Raw genomic sequence first — 14,346 nt, 5'->3', positions numbered from 1 at the left:
AGCCATCTGGCCCTGGACTCTTGTGTCTTGGGAGGTTTTTGATGACTTCTTCAATTTCCTCCCTGGTTATTGGCCTGTTCAGGTTTTCTATTTCTTCCTGCTCCAGTTTTGGTAGTTTGTGGCTTTCCAGGAATGTGTCCATTTCTTCTAGATTGCCTAATTTATTGGCGTAGAGCTGTTCATAATATGTTTTTAAAATCGTTTGTATTTCCTTGGTGTTGGTAGTGATCTCTCCTTTCTCATTCATGATTTTATTAATTTGAGTCTTCTCTCTCTTCTTTTTAATAAGGTTGGCTAATGGTTTATCTATCTTATTAATTCTTTCAAAGAACCAACTCCTGGTTCTATTGATCTGTTCCACAGTTCTTCTGGTCTCAATTTCGTTGATTTCTGCTCGAATTTTAATTAACTCTCTTCTTCTGCTGGGCGTCGGGTCGATTTGCTGCTTCTTCTCTAGCTCCTTTATGTGTAAGGTTAGCTTTTGTATTTGAGTTCTTTCCAGTTTTTGAATGGATGCTTGTATTGCGCTGTATTTCCCCCTCAGGACTGCTTTTGCTGCATCCCAAAGATTTTGAACAGTTGTATCTTCATTCTCATTAGTTTCCATGAATCTTTTTAATTCTTCCTTAATTTCCTGGTTGACCCTTTTATCTTTTAGCAGGATGGTCCTTAACCTCCACGTGTTTGAGGTCCTTCCAAACTTCTTCTTGTGATTGAGTTCTAATTTCAAGGCGTTATGGTCTGAGAATATGCAGGGGACGATCCCAATCTTTTGGTATCGGTTCAGACCCGATTTGTGACCCAGTATGTGGTCTATTCTGGAAAAAGTTCCATGTGCACTTGAGAAGAATGTGTATTCAGTTGAGTTTGGATGTAAAGTTCTGTAGATATCTGTGAAATCTATCTGGTCCAGTGTATCATTTAAAGCTCTCGTTTCTTTGGAGATGTTGTGTTTAGAAGACCTATCAAGGGTAGAGAGAGCTAGATTGAAGTCACCAAGTATAAGTGTATTATTATCTAAGTATTTCTTTACTTTGGTTAATAATTCGTTTAAGTATTTGGCAGCTCCCACATTCGGGGCATATATATTGAGGATTGTTAAGTCCTCTTGTTGGATAGATCCTTTAAGTATGATATAGTGTCCCTCTTCGTCTCTCACTACTGTCTTCGGAGTGAATTTTAGTTTATCTGATATAAGGAAGGCTACCCCTGCTTTCTTTTGAGAAACATTTGAATGGTAAATGGTTCTCCAACCTTTTATTTTCAGGTTGTAGGTGTCCTTCTGTCTAAAATGAGTCTCTTGTAGACAGCAAATAGATGGGTCCTGCTTTTTTATCCAGTCTGAAACCCTGCGCCTTTTGATGGGGTCATTAAGCCCATTCACGTTCAGAGTTACTATTGACAGATAAGAGTTTAGTGTCATCATGATATCTATTTAGTCCTTGTTTTTGTGGATTGTTCCACTGAACTTCTTCTTAAAGGGGAATTTTAAGAGTCCCCCTTAAAATTTCTTGCAGAGCTGGTTTGGAGGTCACATATTCTTTCAGTTCCTGCCTGTCTTGGAAGCTCTTTATCTCTCCTTCCATTTTGAATGAGAGCCTTGCTGGATAAAGTATTCTTGGTTGCATGTTCTTCTCATTTAGGACCCTGAATATATCCTGCCAGCCCTTTCTGGCCTGCCACGTCTCTGTGGAGAGGTCTGCTGTTACCCTAATATTCCTCCCCATGAAAGTCAGGGACTTCTTGTCTCTTGCTGCTTTAAGGATCTTCTCTTTATCTTTGGAATTTGCAAGCTTCACTATTAGATGTCGAGGTGTTGAACGGTTTTTATTGATTTTAGGGGGGGATCTCTCTATTTCCTGGATCTGAATGCCTGTTTCCCTTCCCAGATTGGGAAAGTTTTCAGCTAGGATTTGTTCAAATACATATTCTGGCCCTCTGGCCCTTTCGGCGCCCTCGGGAACCCCAATTAAACGTAGGTTTTTCTTCCTTAGGGTGTCATTTAATTCCCTTAATCTGTCTTCATGGTCCTTTAATTGTTTGTCTCTTTTTTCCTCAGTTTCCCTCTTTGCCATTAACTTGTCTTCTATGTCACTCACTCGTTCTTCCACCTCATTAACCCTCGTCGTTAGGACTTCTAGTTTGGATTGCATCTCATTCAGTTGATTTTTAATTTCTGCCTGATTGGATCTAAATTCTGCAGTCATGAAGTCTCGTGAGTCCTTAATGCTCTTTTCTAGAGCCACCAGTAGCTGTATAATAGTGCTTCTGAATTGGCTTTCTGACATTGAATTGTAATCCAGATTTTGTAGCTCTGTGGGAGAGAGGGCTGTTTCTGATTCTTTCTTTTGAGGTGAGGTTTTCCTTCTAGTCATTTTGCTCAGTGCGGAGTGGCCAAAAACAAGTTGTATTGGGAAAAGGAGAGAAAGAGAGAGAAGGAAAGAAAAGAGAAAAAGAAAAAAGAAAAAGAAAAGAAAAAGGAAAGAAGAGAAGAAAAAGGGAAAGAAAAAGAAAGAAAGGTGAAAAAAAAGGGGGTGGGGGAAGCAATCAGAAATCAAAAAGAAAAGAAAAAAGAAAAAAAGAAAAAAAAAACACGGGGGAGTATTTCTGTAGACTTTAAGTCCCTTGACTTCCCCTGGAACTGGTCCGTCCAGCTGGTCTTCTGGGGGAGGGGCCTGTTGCGCTGATTTTCAGGTGTTAGCACTTGGGGGAGCTGCTCTGCCCCTGCCTGCTGCAGGGCTCAGCGGGGGTTGTTTACCCCGTCAGGCCCCAGGAGGAACAGTCGCAGTTGCTATGGCAACTCTGGAAGCCTGGATTCAGCCTCCGCAGGAACTACGGGGCTCGGGGCTCTCGGTTCTCCGTCCGCAGGGCCTGGAGGCTCCGGGGCGGGGCCGCTGATCCGCTCAGCTCGGGCAGGAGCGTCCTCGCTGTCCTGGGCCCTCCCGGCCTCTGCCTGTCCTGGGGGGAGGCCGGATCCTGGGCTGTGTCCCGGCGCCCTGTGCTCCGGGGCCTGCGCTGTGGGATTCGCGCTCCCGCCCCGCAGCCCCCTCCGCGGAGCCGCCGCCCAAGCCCCTCCGAGCTGCTCCGGTCGGTCCCGCCGTGCGCGCTGCAGCCCTTAGGGAGCTCGGAGCACTCCCCTGCGCTCGCAGGTGTCTGTTAGTGTCCCCAGGAGCCCGAGGGCATCCCCGCCCTCCTGGGTCCTGCTCCAACTCCCTGCGAGCCCCTTTCCGCCCGCCCGGGAAGGTTGGTGCAGCTCCTGCTACTCCGGGACGGGGACGGGGCTCTCCTGTCCTGGGGACACTCGCCCCGGCCTCAGCCCGGCTCCTCGCGGGGCCCCTCCCCCTCGGAGGCCTTTTGTTTCTTTATTTCTTTTTCCCCGTCTTCCTACCTGGATAGAAGCGCGGACTCTTCTCACTGTAGCATTCCAGCTGGTCTCTCTTTAAATCTCAGGCCGAATTCGTAGACTTTCAGGATGATTTGAAGGTTTTCTAGGTAATTTGGTGGGGACAGGTGATTTGGGGACCCTACTCTTCCACCATCTTGCCCCTCCTCCTAAAGGTTTCTATTTATATATTTAAGAGCAAGAGAGAGAAAGAGAGAGAGAGAGCATAGAGGGAGGGGCAGAAGGAGAGAATCTTCAAGTAGACTTCGCAATGAGTGTGGATTAATCCCAGGACCCATGAGTTCATGACCTGAGCCAAAACCAAGAGTCAGAGACTTAACTGACTGAGCCACCCAAGCACCCCCAAAAATTCTTTTACAGAACCTGAATGCACAGTATATTGGAACCCTCTACTTTAAATTTCCATGAGTATTCAGAAGGTGTTTACTATCCTTTCTTCCAATGTCACTTTAGTTTCTGAGTGCTTGCTCTGTAACCCTGTTAGCTTGAGTTTCTCACCAGTTTCTGCTTACTTGGTTCAATACCAGTTCCTGTAAACCCATCCCTGAACCTGAGCCCAGCTCCCTGGATGTCTAACCACTGGTCTGGTACTGGTTGGTCCTAACCCTTGCAACTGCAACTATCTTCTGGTCCCTTCAAATTACCTTGCTTGAGCCACCTTGATCTATAATAACTCACTCACTTACCTGATGCTGAGAAGCCTGACCAGTTGGGTTCAAGATCATTTAGACTCTGTGTCACAATGATCCCTTATATGGGTGGTTTGGACATTCGTTCATCACAGAACAGGTCAGTACTTTCTCTGCTTCCCCCAGCCCTGGCTGGTTGCTGCTCTCTCTCTGCATAAGCACCCTGAGAGGAACTCCCAGCAGGCCTCATATATACAGCCATCTTATCTAATTATGCAAAAAATGTATAATTACAGTTTTTAAAAGGCGGTTGCCCTTTTGACTGAAAATTATGTTAAATTTTCCAGATTCTGAGAGTAGGTTGTAAAATGAACTAATAAGTAGAAGAAGCATGAGAAGAAAGCAGAGGTTTCACATGGAAATGAATTTTAGAAACTGTTTCCTAAAAATCCATAATTTTTAAAAAATAAAATGGGGTCAGTTAATTGTAATAGATTTTATATGTAAATTGGAACCTAACATGAAGTAACTACTTTAAGGACTATATATTTTATAACTTTATTTAAATTAGAAAAATGATATATAGCTATTACAAAAAATATACATTAAAAATACTATCAATAGCTAATTACAAATGGTTGGTATAATTCCTTCTCTTCTGTGCATGTGCTATATGATGCCAACTAAGTGAATGTATGTTATATACATATGTAGTACAATGTTAATAATATTGCTCTATGTGGATATTTATATACAGAATGAATGATATTTGTGTTTGTATATATACACAAACTTGATACAATAGAGGATTCTTTCTTGTTACCTTGCTCTATATTCAGTAGCAATTTCCCTTTCATTTTAATCCATATCTTCAGTCAGAACAGCTGTCAAATGTGTAGTTTTTTCCCAAGAGGTGAATTTCAACAGTAGCTATAAGTATAATGGAGGTTCTTTTGCATGGTTTGTCAAGGCATAAAATTCCTTAAGAGGGAAGGAGCATGAGTGTGAAATGAAGCTATAGCTTGACAGGGACAGAGATAGGAAAATTTGAATGACTGGATACATTTTTGATCCCAATCACCATGAAATGATTGCCAAATTTGTGTGTTCTGCATGACCTGAGGCTTCTGTAGTTGAGCAAACTAAAGTTCAAATTCAAGCTCTGCAACTCATTATTGGAGTGGCTTAGGAAAGTTAGTTACCCACTTGAGCTTAGTTCTCTCATCTGTGAAATGGATATAATTTATAATTATTTCACAAAGTTATCATAAATTCTAAATAAGATTAATATGAAAAGCATTAAGTGATGACCCTTGCACAGGATGGAGCCTTGCACACATGGTAACTATAACTTGTTTCCATCCTTAATACCACTGCTTCATTGGTGTATACCCATTGAGGGAGGAAACTATACTTGACTTGCTGCTTGGAGCTAGAGATAACCAAAATCAACTCTTCCTGATGGCAAGTCATTTTAGAAGGAGACCCAAGCCCACACATTCATTTATTCACTCATTCATTCATTTAGTCATCTACATCCATTCACTCACTAATGATTTACCGGTCTCCTAGTATGTGTCACTCATTACAAAACTATAAACATATAAGAGTAAATATAATGCTGTCCTGTATATAGACATGTAATATAAGCCCCTAACAAATCGTAGCTAAAATTACAGAAGTATGTATACAATAAAGCTTGAGCTTTTTGAGGAATCCATTATGGCCTCTTCCTAGATAGTAGAGAGAAAGCATTTTAGAGAAAATGATTTTGAACAAATTTTGTAAGTGAATAGCTCTTCTGCAGATAGATAGGGCTAGGGGTAAATTAATAGGGTTTTTCCCAGTGAAAGAAGTGAAGGGAAAGGGTACAGTAAGGGACTTTGCAGTACTGATGAGATCAGAGCAGGCGATGATATAGCTGTCAAGAAAGGCTGGATTTGTCTGAGAGTCTTGTATGTGAGGACAAGGAATCTGAAATGGATTCTATAGATGATTTTGAAAAGCAGTGTGAAGACGCCTAATCCACAGTGTATGGTTTCATCAGGTTGTCTGGGGGAAAGCTCCTCAGGTATCATGTTTAAAGGCAGATGAAAATGGTATAAATTCAGATAGTATGACTAACAATTTATAAGAAAGAATGCAGCCTGAAATGGTTGAATATTCAAACTAAAGCAGTGATATACCGGTGCTCCACGGATGTTTTTGTAATTCCAGGAGACTGGTTTATACATTCTGCATGTGAAAAGGAGACTGTAAACAGCTCTATTTACTCAGGAATAATTTAAGACAAGATGAGGAATATCTACAAGGTAGAAATCTGTCCTGACTGTGAACTTGGTACACCTAAATTTACTAAATATGTATGAGAGCTTCAATTTAATAAGCTCAAGCAGAAGCAAGCAGAGTGATAATCGGGCTAAGGACTGATGCCTTGGACACTGCAGAAGAGGGCCCCCCACTGCCTGGGTTGTCAAACTCCTGGAGAATGCATGTGATGATGCAATCACCAAGTGTCATTATGTTCAGGACTGTGAAAAAGCCACGTTGAAGTGATTTAAAATTCGTGGGTTAGGCACTACTTCATGTTTTTCCTAATTTACAATGTTGGCATTTTGTTCAACCACTGCTGAATCCCTTTATATTTCCTTGCAGTGACTCAGTGAATTGAACAAATGGTTTTGTTATTAGACTTATATTGTGTTGGTAGGTGGTAAGCTTAAATCCATAAAAAGTAGAAGGAATCAGATCAAGCTTTCATTTATTTCTCTTTTATTTCTTCTGACAATTTTCCAAATGCTTTTGCTTAAGACTTTCATGAAAATATGAATAGTGAAATGTGGAGTTAACTTACTGTTCTGTTGGTTTTAGAGACACAGGCTAGGTTTCCAGGACAGAATATACACTACTGCCCAATGAAAAGTGCCAAAAGATGCTATATTCAGTTCTAATGCTGCTTTGCCTAATTCCATCAAATGCACCTCAGTCATTAAAGAGTAGAAAAGTTGGCTGTAGTAATACAGCTAAATTAGTGATTTGCCCTAATCTCAAAGGTTTGCAACCAAATTCATTTGACTAAAATACTGATAAAGAGAAGATGCTGCAACTAAGAGCTAATAAATTACACTGTAAATTAACATGTAAATGCAACCAAAGTAGCAGTTTCCTGAATTCAGAAATAGTTAAGACTACTGTTTAATAGGATATTATTCATTACTCCTATATCCGATTAGTTGATAGGTACAAAATTAAGTTTCTTTTTTGAATAAATTATAAATAGAATAATTTCTAAAGCTTATGCTCTGAGAAATTAAAATAACGAATGGATAACTACAAGAAATCTTCCAGTAATTAACGATTTTAGATCAATCATTTTCCTCTAGCCATCAGGAAAGTGAACAAATTATGAACAAAAATATTATAGAGCATAGAACTTTTATAGGACATAAAAAGGATAAGAGTGGGCAATAAACTTACTAATAACACTAGTGATTCTTTGTTTCTCATTGATAAGCAAAATTATCATTATTAATGTAATCAATTGTAATGGAATGTTATCAATTTATATAAATCATTTATTAATGTGATTATTTATACCAATTATATAAGTATTAGGACTTAGCATGATCACTTTCAGATTTAACTTTGTTTTTATAAATGAGGGTTGGATATATACAGATGTAATTTGAAACAATGAACCTAGGTGACATAGGGAGAAAGCTATGCACAGAGGATGGAGTGACACGAGTCCCATTCTCTAGGAAGGGTAAAAGCTTTGAAGTGGTAAGAAATGGATTGTTAAAAAATACAGATCCATTTGTGGTTAAGCGTCTGTGTCCCTCAGGAAGTGAGTTGTCACTTTTTCCAATGAGGAAAAATCATAGAAGCAACTGTCTACCAAGTTGACGTTCTTTTAGTGAATTCAGATATGAACAAATGATAGTGTGATATATTACATACATGTGTAGGGAAAGTGAACATGCCCAGAAAATATGGCATTTTATCCTGTTCTTCAGCTAGCTATGTGGCCTGGGTCAACTGCATTAATCTCTCTTTGTATCATGTGTGAAAATAATGAAGTAGATTAAGCCCAGAATGACAAATCATTTTCACATCAAGTGCCAATAATGGTAGGTTGGAAAAGCTGCTTGGTGCTCTATGTTGAAATAGATTGTGAGCTTGTGTCACAGCTCAGCAAGTAAGAATGGAGTGAGGGGTGAGGACTTGGCAGGTCAAGTGCTGCTTATCTGCTACTCGTGAATTGGTTTATCCCTGGGTAATTTCTGGTTCTAAATCTCTATGACTCTATAATTTAACATCAAGATAATAGATAATGCTGAAACATGCATGGCAAGCAGGCAATCATTTGACAAGCTTTAGGAAAGGTCCCAATATTTAAAAATGTCACCGTCAACTGCATTGCCTTATACAGTGTTTAAATTTCTATATTTGTTCATCTTTTTTGGTTAGGGCAATAAAGGCAGCTATTATCAGTTTAAACTATCACTAATCATTTACACCTTGGTTCAAATTAGTTGATCAAAAAAGCTAACTTATGAGGATAGTAGGGCTTGAAAAAAATGGAGTCTGTAATAAATATGTCAGTATAAGTAAAAAGGAAACAGGTCTTATGTATGTGGCAATATAGTCAGTAAGGGTTGTATATACTGAAATACGTAGTGAGCTATCTAGGAACCAGAAGATCATGGGACTTGCCTTATTGTCAGTAATGAAATGTGTTCAGAAGTCAGGGTTATAGGAAATGAGAAATTGATTAAATAATACCTAGATACAAAAGAAAGCTCATTGGCTAGAGTGTTACTTGGGGACGATTCTGCTCAAGGAAGTTAAAAAAAAATTGAGTCTTCTTTGAGAATCACTATATCAATAGAGATCATTTCTACTACTCACGTTAAAGCACATGGTTCTACTTTGCTAATCTAGATCAAAAAACTAAATGGAAATACTGGAATCCATTTATCAGATCTAGAATTACCAGTCCCTGCTATGGCAATGGTTAACGGTTTTCATTAACCCTTAAAATAATCAAATTGAGAAGAGCAATATATCAGATTATATAAATGTTATATATTTAACAACAGAAATAAGAAAACATAAATCATATTCTTTAGGAACATTTAAAATTACATGTTTATAATAATTAGATGAAAATATAAAACTATCAAATTTCAAATCAGTGCTAGAGGCTAAGTGAAAATAATTATTTCTGTCTGTGTATACTTATTTCTCTTTATAAAACATTATCTAGAGATAAGGATTTATATAAGGTAAATATTTAAATTGTTAGAAATATGAATAGTAATTCATATATAAATTTGCATATATAAAATATGAGAAGTGATATGTGATTAACAAGTGTCCATGTATCTACATGTAGGTGGATATACAGTTTACACATATATGCATATAGGTATGTAGTTTTAAGAAAGTATAGTCAGTTATCTCTATATTAGAAGTGACAAATTAAACTACTCACTTTGTCAATTTCAAACTTTCTAAAAAAGCTTTCAAAAGAGATAAGCTGAGAAAGTTTTTAAAAATGTGCTCTTAATAGAATGTTCTAATTGATTACTGACGTCTGCAATAGGCATAGCAGTACAATGTTGATACTCATTTCATTCATGTGATATTCCTATTCTAATATCTAATAACATATTCCTAATGTTGGGATAATCTTGACTGAAAAACCATTTTTAATCTTCTAAATTACATTTTAATGATCAGACCCAGGATAAGTGAAAATGACTAGTTAAGAAAAGGCAAAAATATGGAGGTTGGGGGGGTAAAACCAAACAAAACTCTTTAAATATCTAAAGAAATGCAAACTTCAATAATAACCATTAAAATAATTATAGAAGATGGTTAAGTAATTTATAAAAATCACAAAAACTGGGCAGCCTGAGTGGCTTAGTTGGTTAAGCATCTGCCTTTGGCTGAGGTCAAGACCAGGATCCTTGGATTGAGCCCCACATAGAGCCCCACATGTGGTTCTCTGCTCAGCAGGGAGTCTACTTCTCCCTTGCTCTTCCTCCTTGCTCATGCTCTCTCTCTCTGTATCTCTATCTCAAATAAATAAAATATTTTTATAAAATCACAAAAGATGTAAATTTTCTAGAATCAGGTTCTAGAACTCTACTATGGTTATTATGATACAGTACTTGAGAGATTAATAGTCTATAAATTGTTATATAATGAGTTTCTCTATAAATATAAGCTATTATTTTTATAACACTAGGAATGATAAAACAGATTGTTTGATTTTATTTTGTTCTTGAACTTCAAGACTATTCAGCAGCTATGGTGATCAAGAATTTAATGTTAGGGATCCCTGGGTGGCGCAGCGGTTTGGCGCCTGCCTTTGGCCCAGGGCGCGATCCTGGAGACCCGGGATCGAATCCCACGTTGGGCTCCCAGTGCATGGAGCCTGCTTCTCCCTCTGCCTGTGTCTCTGCCTCTCTCTCTCTCTCTCTCTGTGTGACAATCATAAATAAATTTTTTAAAAAAGAATTTAATGTTAAAGATTATTTTAAAGTATATCAGGGTATGTATTGCTTATTTTACACTAAAATCTTATTTTTTAATTTTTACTCACAGTGAACTTATAACAATTGGATTTTTTCATATAAAACTGTTGTGATATTTTTAACTTTTTGAGGAACCTCCATACTGTTTTCCACAATGGCTGCACCAGTTTCTATTCCCACCAATGGTACAAGAGGCCTTCCCTTTTCACCACATTCTAGCCAACATCTATTGTTTCCTATGTTCTTGATTTTAGCCATTCTGACAGGTGTGATGTGATAGTTCATTGTATTTTTGATTTACATTTCCCTGATGATGAGTGATGTTGAACATCGTTACATGGGTGTGTTGGCCATCTGTATGTCTTCTTAGGAAAAATATCTATTTATATCTTCTGACCATTTTTTATTAGATTATTCATTTTGGGGGTATTGAGTTTTATAAGTTCTTTATATATTTTGCATACTAATCCTTGATTGGCTACCCTATGATCCAGCAATTGCACTACTAGGTATTGACCCAAAGAATACAAAAATATTCATTCAAAGGGATACACACACCCTGATGTTACTGCAGTATTATTTTTAAGAGTCCAATTATGGAAACAGCCCAAGTATTGATTGATTGATGAATGGAAAAAAAGAAATGGCATATATACACAATGGTATATTATTCCACTATAAAAAGGAATGAAATCTTGGGGCATCTGGGTGGCTTAGTCAGTTAAGTGTCTGCCTTTGGCTCAGGTCAATCCCAGGGTTCTGGGATTGAGCCTCATGTGGGGCTCTCTGCTCAGTGGGGAGGCTGTTTCTCCCTCTTCCTCTCCCCCTGCTCATATTCTCTCTTTCTCTTTCTCTCTCTCAAATAAAATCTTTAGAAGAATTTTTCAAAAGAATGAAATCATGCCATTTGTAAAGAAACAAATGGAACCAGAGAGCATTATGCTAAGTGAAATGAGTCACTCAGAGAAAAACAAATATCCTATGGTTTCTCTTACATATGGAATTTAAGAAATAAAACAAACAACGAAGAGAAAAAAGAGCGAGCGAGAGAGAGAGAGACAAACCAAGAAACAGATTCTTAACTATAGAGAACAAAATGAGGGTTACCAGAAGGGAGGTGGGTGGAGGAAAAAACTATTGTGATAGGACTGTCTGAATATACTAATTGAAACATGGTACTGTTTTCCATGATCTAAAGATGATGGAGCCTCTGATTATAAACTACAAAAGGTACCTTATAATGAGAAAATGTTCAGAAATATCACCATTTAAACAGCACAGAGGCAACTTTTTTCCTTCAAGTATATTTGATTTCTCTTCTTACCATAGCAATTACAATGGATTTATTATGCTTATAGTTTAATGTGACAGTATCTTGACAGATTGTCTTTTCCCACTGAATTAAACTCAAAGTGCAATATCAGTTCTCAATAAATATCTGTGCAAAATATCTATACTGGTCTTTCTACATATGAAGGACAATTCTTATTTCTCCCCCTCAGTTACTGTGACAAAGAACATTTTAACTAGCTATTAAATTTTCATATGTTGACATTATATGAAGCAAGAAGATAACTTTGAGGAAATAGAGAGAAGGTGTTTAGATTGGTGCCTTAGCTAATCAGATACTATCTAGCTAAAGTTTTCTTTTGAAAAGGAACATTTGATAACCTAAATAAAGGCATTACTTACCCATTTCTTTTTTTTAATTTTTATTTTATTTATGATAGTCACAGAGAGAGAGAGAGAGAGAGAGAGAGAGAGAGAGAGAGAGAGGCAGAGACATAGGCAGAGGGAGAAGCAGGCTCCATGCACCGGGAGCCCGACGTGGGATTCGATCCCGGGTCTCCAGGATCGCGCCCTGGGCCAAAGGCAGGCGCCAAACCGCTGCGCCACCCAGGGATCCCACTTACCCATTTCTACTCACTCATCCATATGCTTATCCATACATCATTCAACAAATATGTATAGTGACCCTGATATATACAATAATTCACTTTGTGTTTCCCTGGAAGTCATCCTGAGATAAAGACTTGAGTGCAAGCAGTTTATTTAGGAGATGATTCTAGGAAACATTAGGAGATTGGGGAAGAAAAATAGGATATGAGAGGAAGCCAACAGAAAGTACATTAATGAACATATCACCATTGTGAGCAAACTGGGCTTAATCCCACTACCTGCCATTGGAAGATAGTGCACAGAACATACCTGAGAGTTTTCCTAGCCAACAGTAAGAAAATTAGGTATTTTCCAACCAAGTCCTACTAGTTGTTGATTGAAGGTTTATCCTGGGGGTGTTGATTCTCTGGAATTCCTAGACTGTCTAAGGTGTATTCTTCCATGGCCAAAGAAATCCATCAAACAAACCATTGTAGTGACTGGCAGCAAGAAGTCATCAGTAAAAGGTGAAAACCTAACAGAGTTGTTCAGGGCAGTGATAATTTTTGCAACAACCAGAGAGAATGCTAGACCTTGCAGAGATAAAAAAGAAACATGGACCCTGCCTGCATAGAGTTTCCAGCAGAATTGATAAACCTTAGAAATAAGTGATTTTAATACAATGAGAAAATGAACCAAAAAAAAAAAAATGAAGTTTATGCACAAAACAGAAAAGGAGCACGGGTGCCCTAGACTTCCTAAAAAATAATTCTGATACCTGAGCCCAAATTATTTTGTATCATATGGTTTCTGTCTCTCTTTTTTAATTCTATTGCAAATGGAAAGAGAATAGTCACTCTCAACATATTTCAAAGGATGAGACAATATTGTGCATCTTTAGTCATATGACCTCTGAAACATTAGGGTCCTTTGAGTAATTATCAGAAAAGACCTCTAGGGGTAGCATTACAACTTCATGTGGCAGAGGCTTTTCTTTTTCAAAACAAAATGATCTTTGCAAAGCATTATCTTGATAGTACTGTACCTGTTTTAAAAGCTGTAGACATGACCACTTCCATATTAAAAATGGAAGGTTAACAATGGCCTATTTGGGGCCTAAGGGGGATAAGGATTATAAGCATTGAGCACTGTCAGCATTTACACATGAGTATGATTTCAGCCATGCAAGGTAAAATTATATTCCTTATGAAACCAGTGAATTTTTATGACCAATAGATACTGAGAGTGAGAGAGCTGAGGAATCAGTCTCTCAAATCTCAGTTTCCTTTGCATTACCTCCTAAATCTATTTACACAGGCTTCTCGTACATTTATATTTACTATTCAATATCAAATAATACTTTTGGTTGAGTTCATAATTACTACAACTCACAGAGGGAAGTCTTTAGCAGTTAACACATAATGCCATCCTTTTCTATAAATTAGAAAGTTTGCTCCTCAGCAACCACTCAGATTTACTTTGCTCATTTGTCCACATGGATGAATGCACTTTATAACTAGTCCAATAAGAAATTGAAGGCCTTTTGAATAATAGATTTATTAAATCTATTAAATTTAATAGATGTGGATGAAGAAAACAGAAAAAAGACATGTATATAAGAGAGAAGATATTTACAAATGTGGAAAGCTAAATAACCCCAAATTTGCCAGAAATAAAGTAAAATTTGAAACATAAGCTTTCTAACAACTAAGGCAAAAAACAAGGCCATAACAGGTGATTCAAAGTGATTATCAGATAAAGGCAAATAAATTGCCAACATAATCTAAAGCATGATGGTGCTAAAATGTGAAACACATTTCTTCCGTGGGGCCTAGCAATATAGTGATAGTGCCCTTAAAAATATATTTTCCATAAATACAGCAATAAGGTC

General features: G+C 37.8%; 1 protein-coding gene across 1 annotated transcript in view; it reads right to left on the bottom strand.

Annotated features, from left to right (window-relative positions):
* ZNF385D (zinc finger protein 385D) overlaps positions 1–14,346 on the bottom strand; it is a 674,868-nt gene that overhangs the window by 623,644 nt on the left and 36,878 nt on the right. The gene's annotated exons all lie outside the window — the stretch shown is intronic.

The sequence above is a fragment of the Nyctereutes procyonoides genome, unplaced genomic scaffold (genome assembly GCF_905146905.1).
Source record: "Nyctereutes procyonoides isolate TBG_1078 unplaced genomic scaffold, NYPRO_anot_genome, whole genome shotgun sequence".
NCBI classification, from domain to species: domain Eukaryota; kingdom Metazoa; phylum Chordata; class Mammalia; order Carnivora; family Canidae; genus Nyctereutes; species Nyctereutes procyonoides.
The sequence above is the reverse complement of the archived record's forward strand: the minus strand, read 5'-3'. Positions and strand labels throughout refer to the sequence as shown.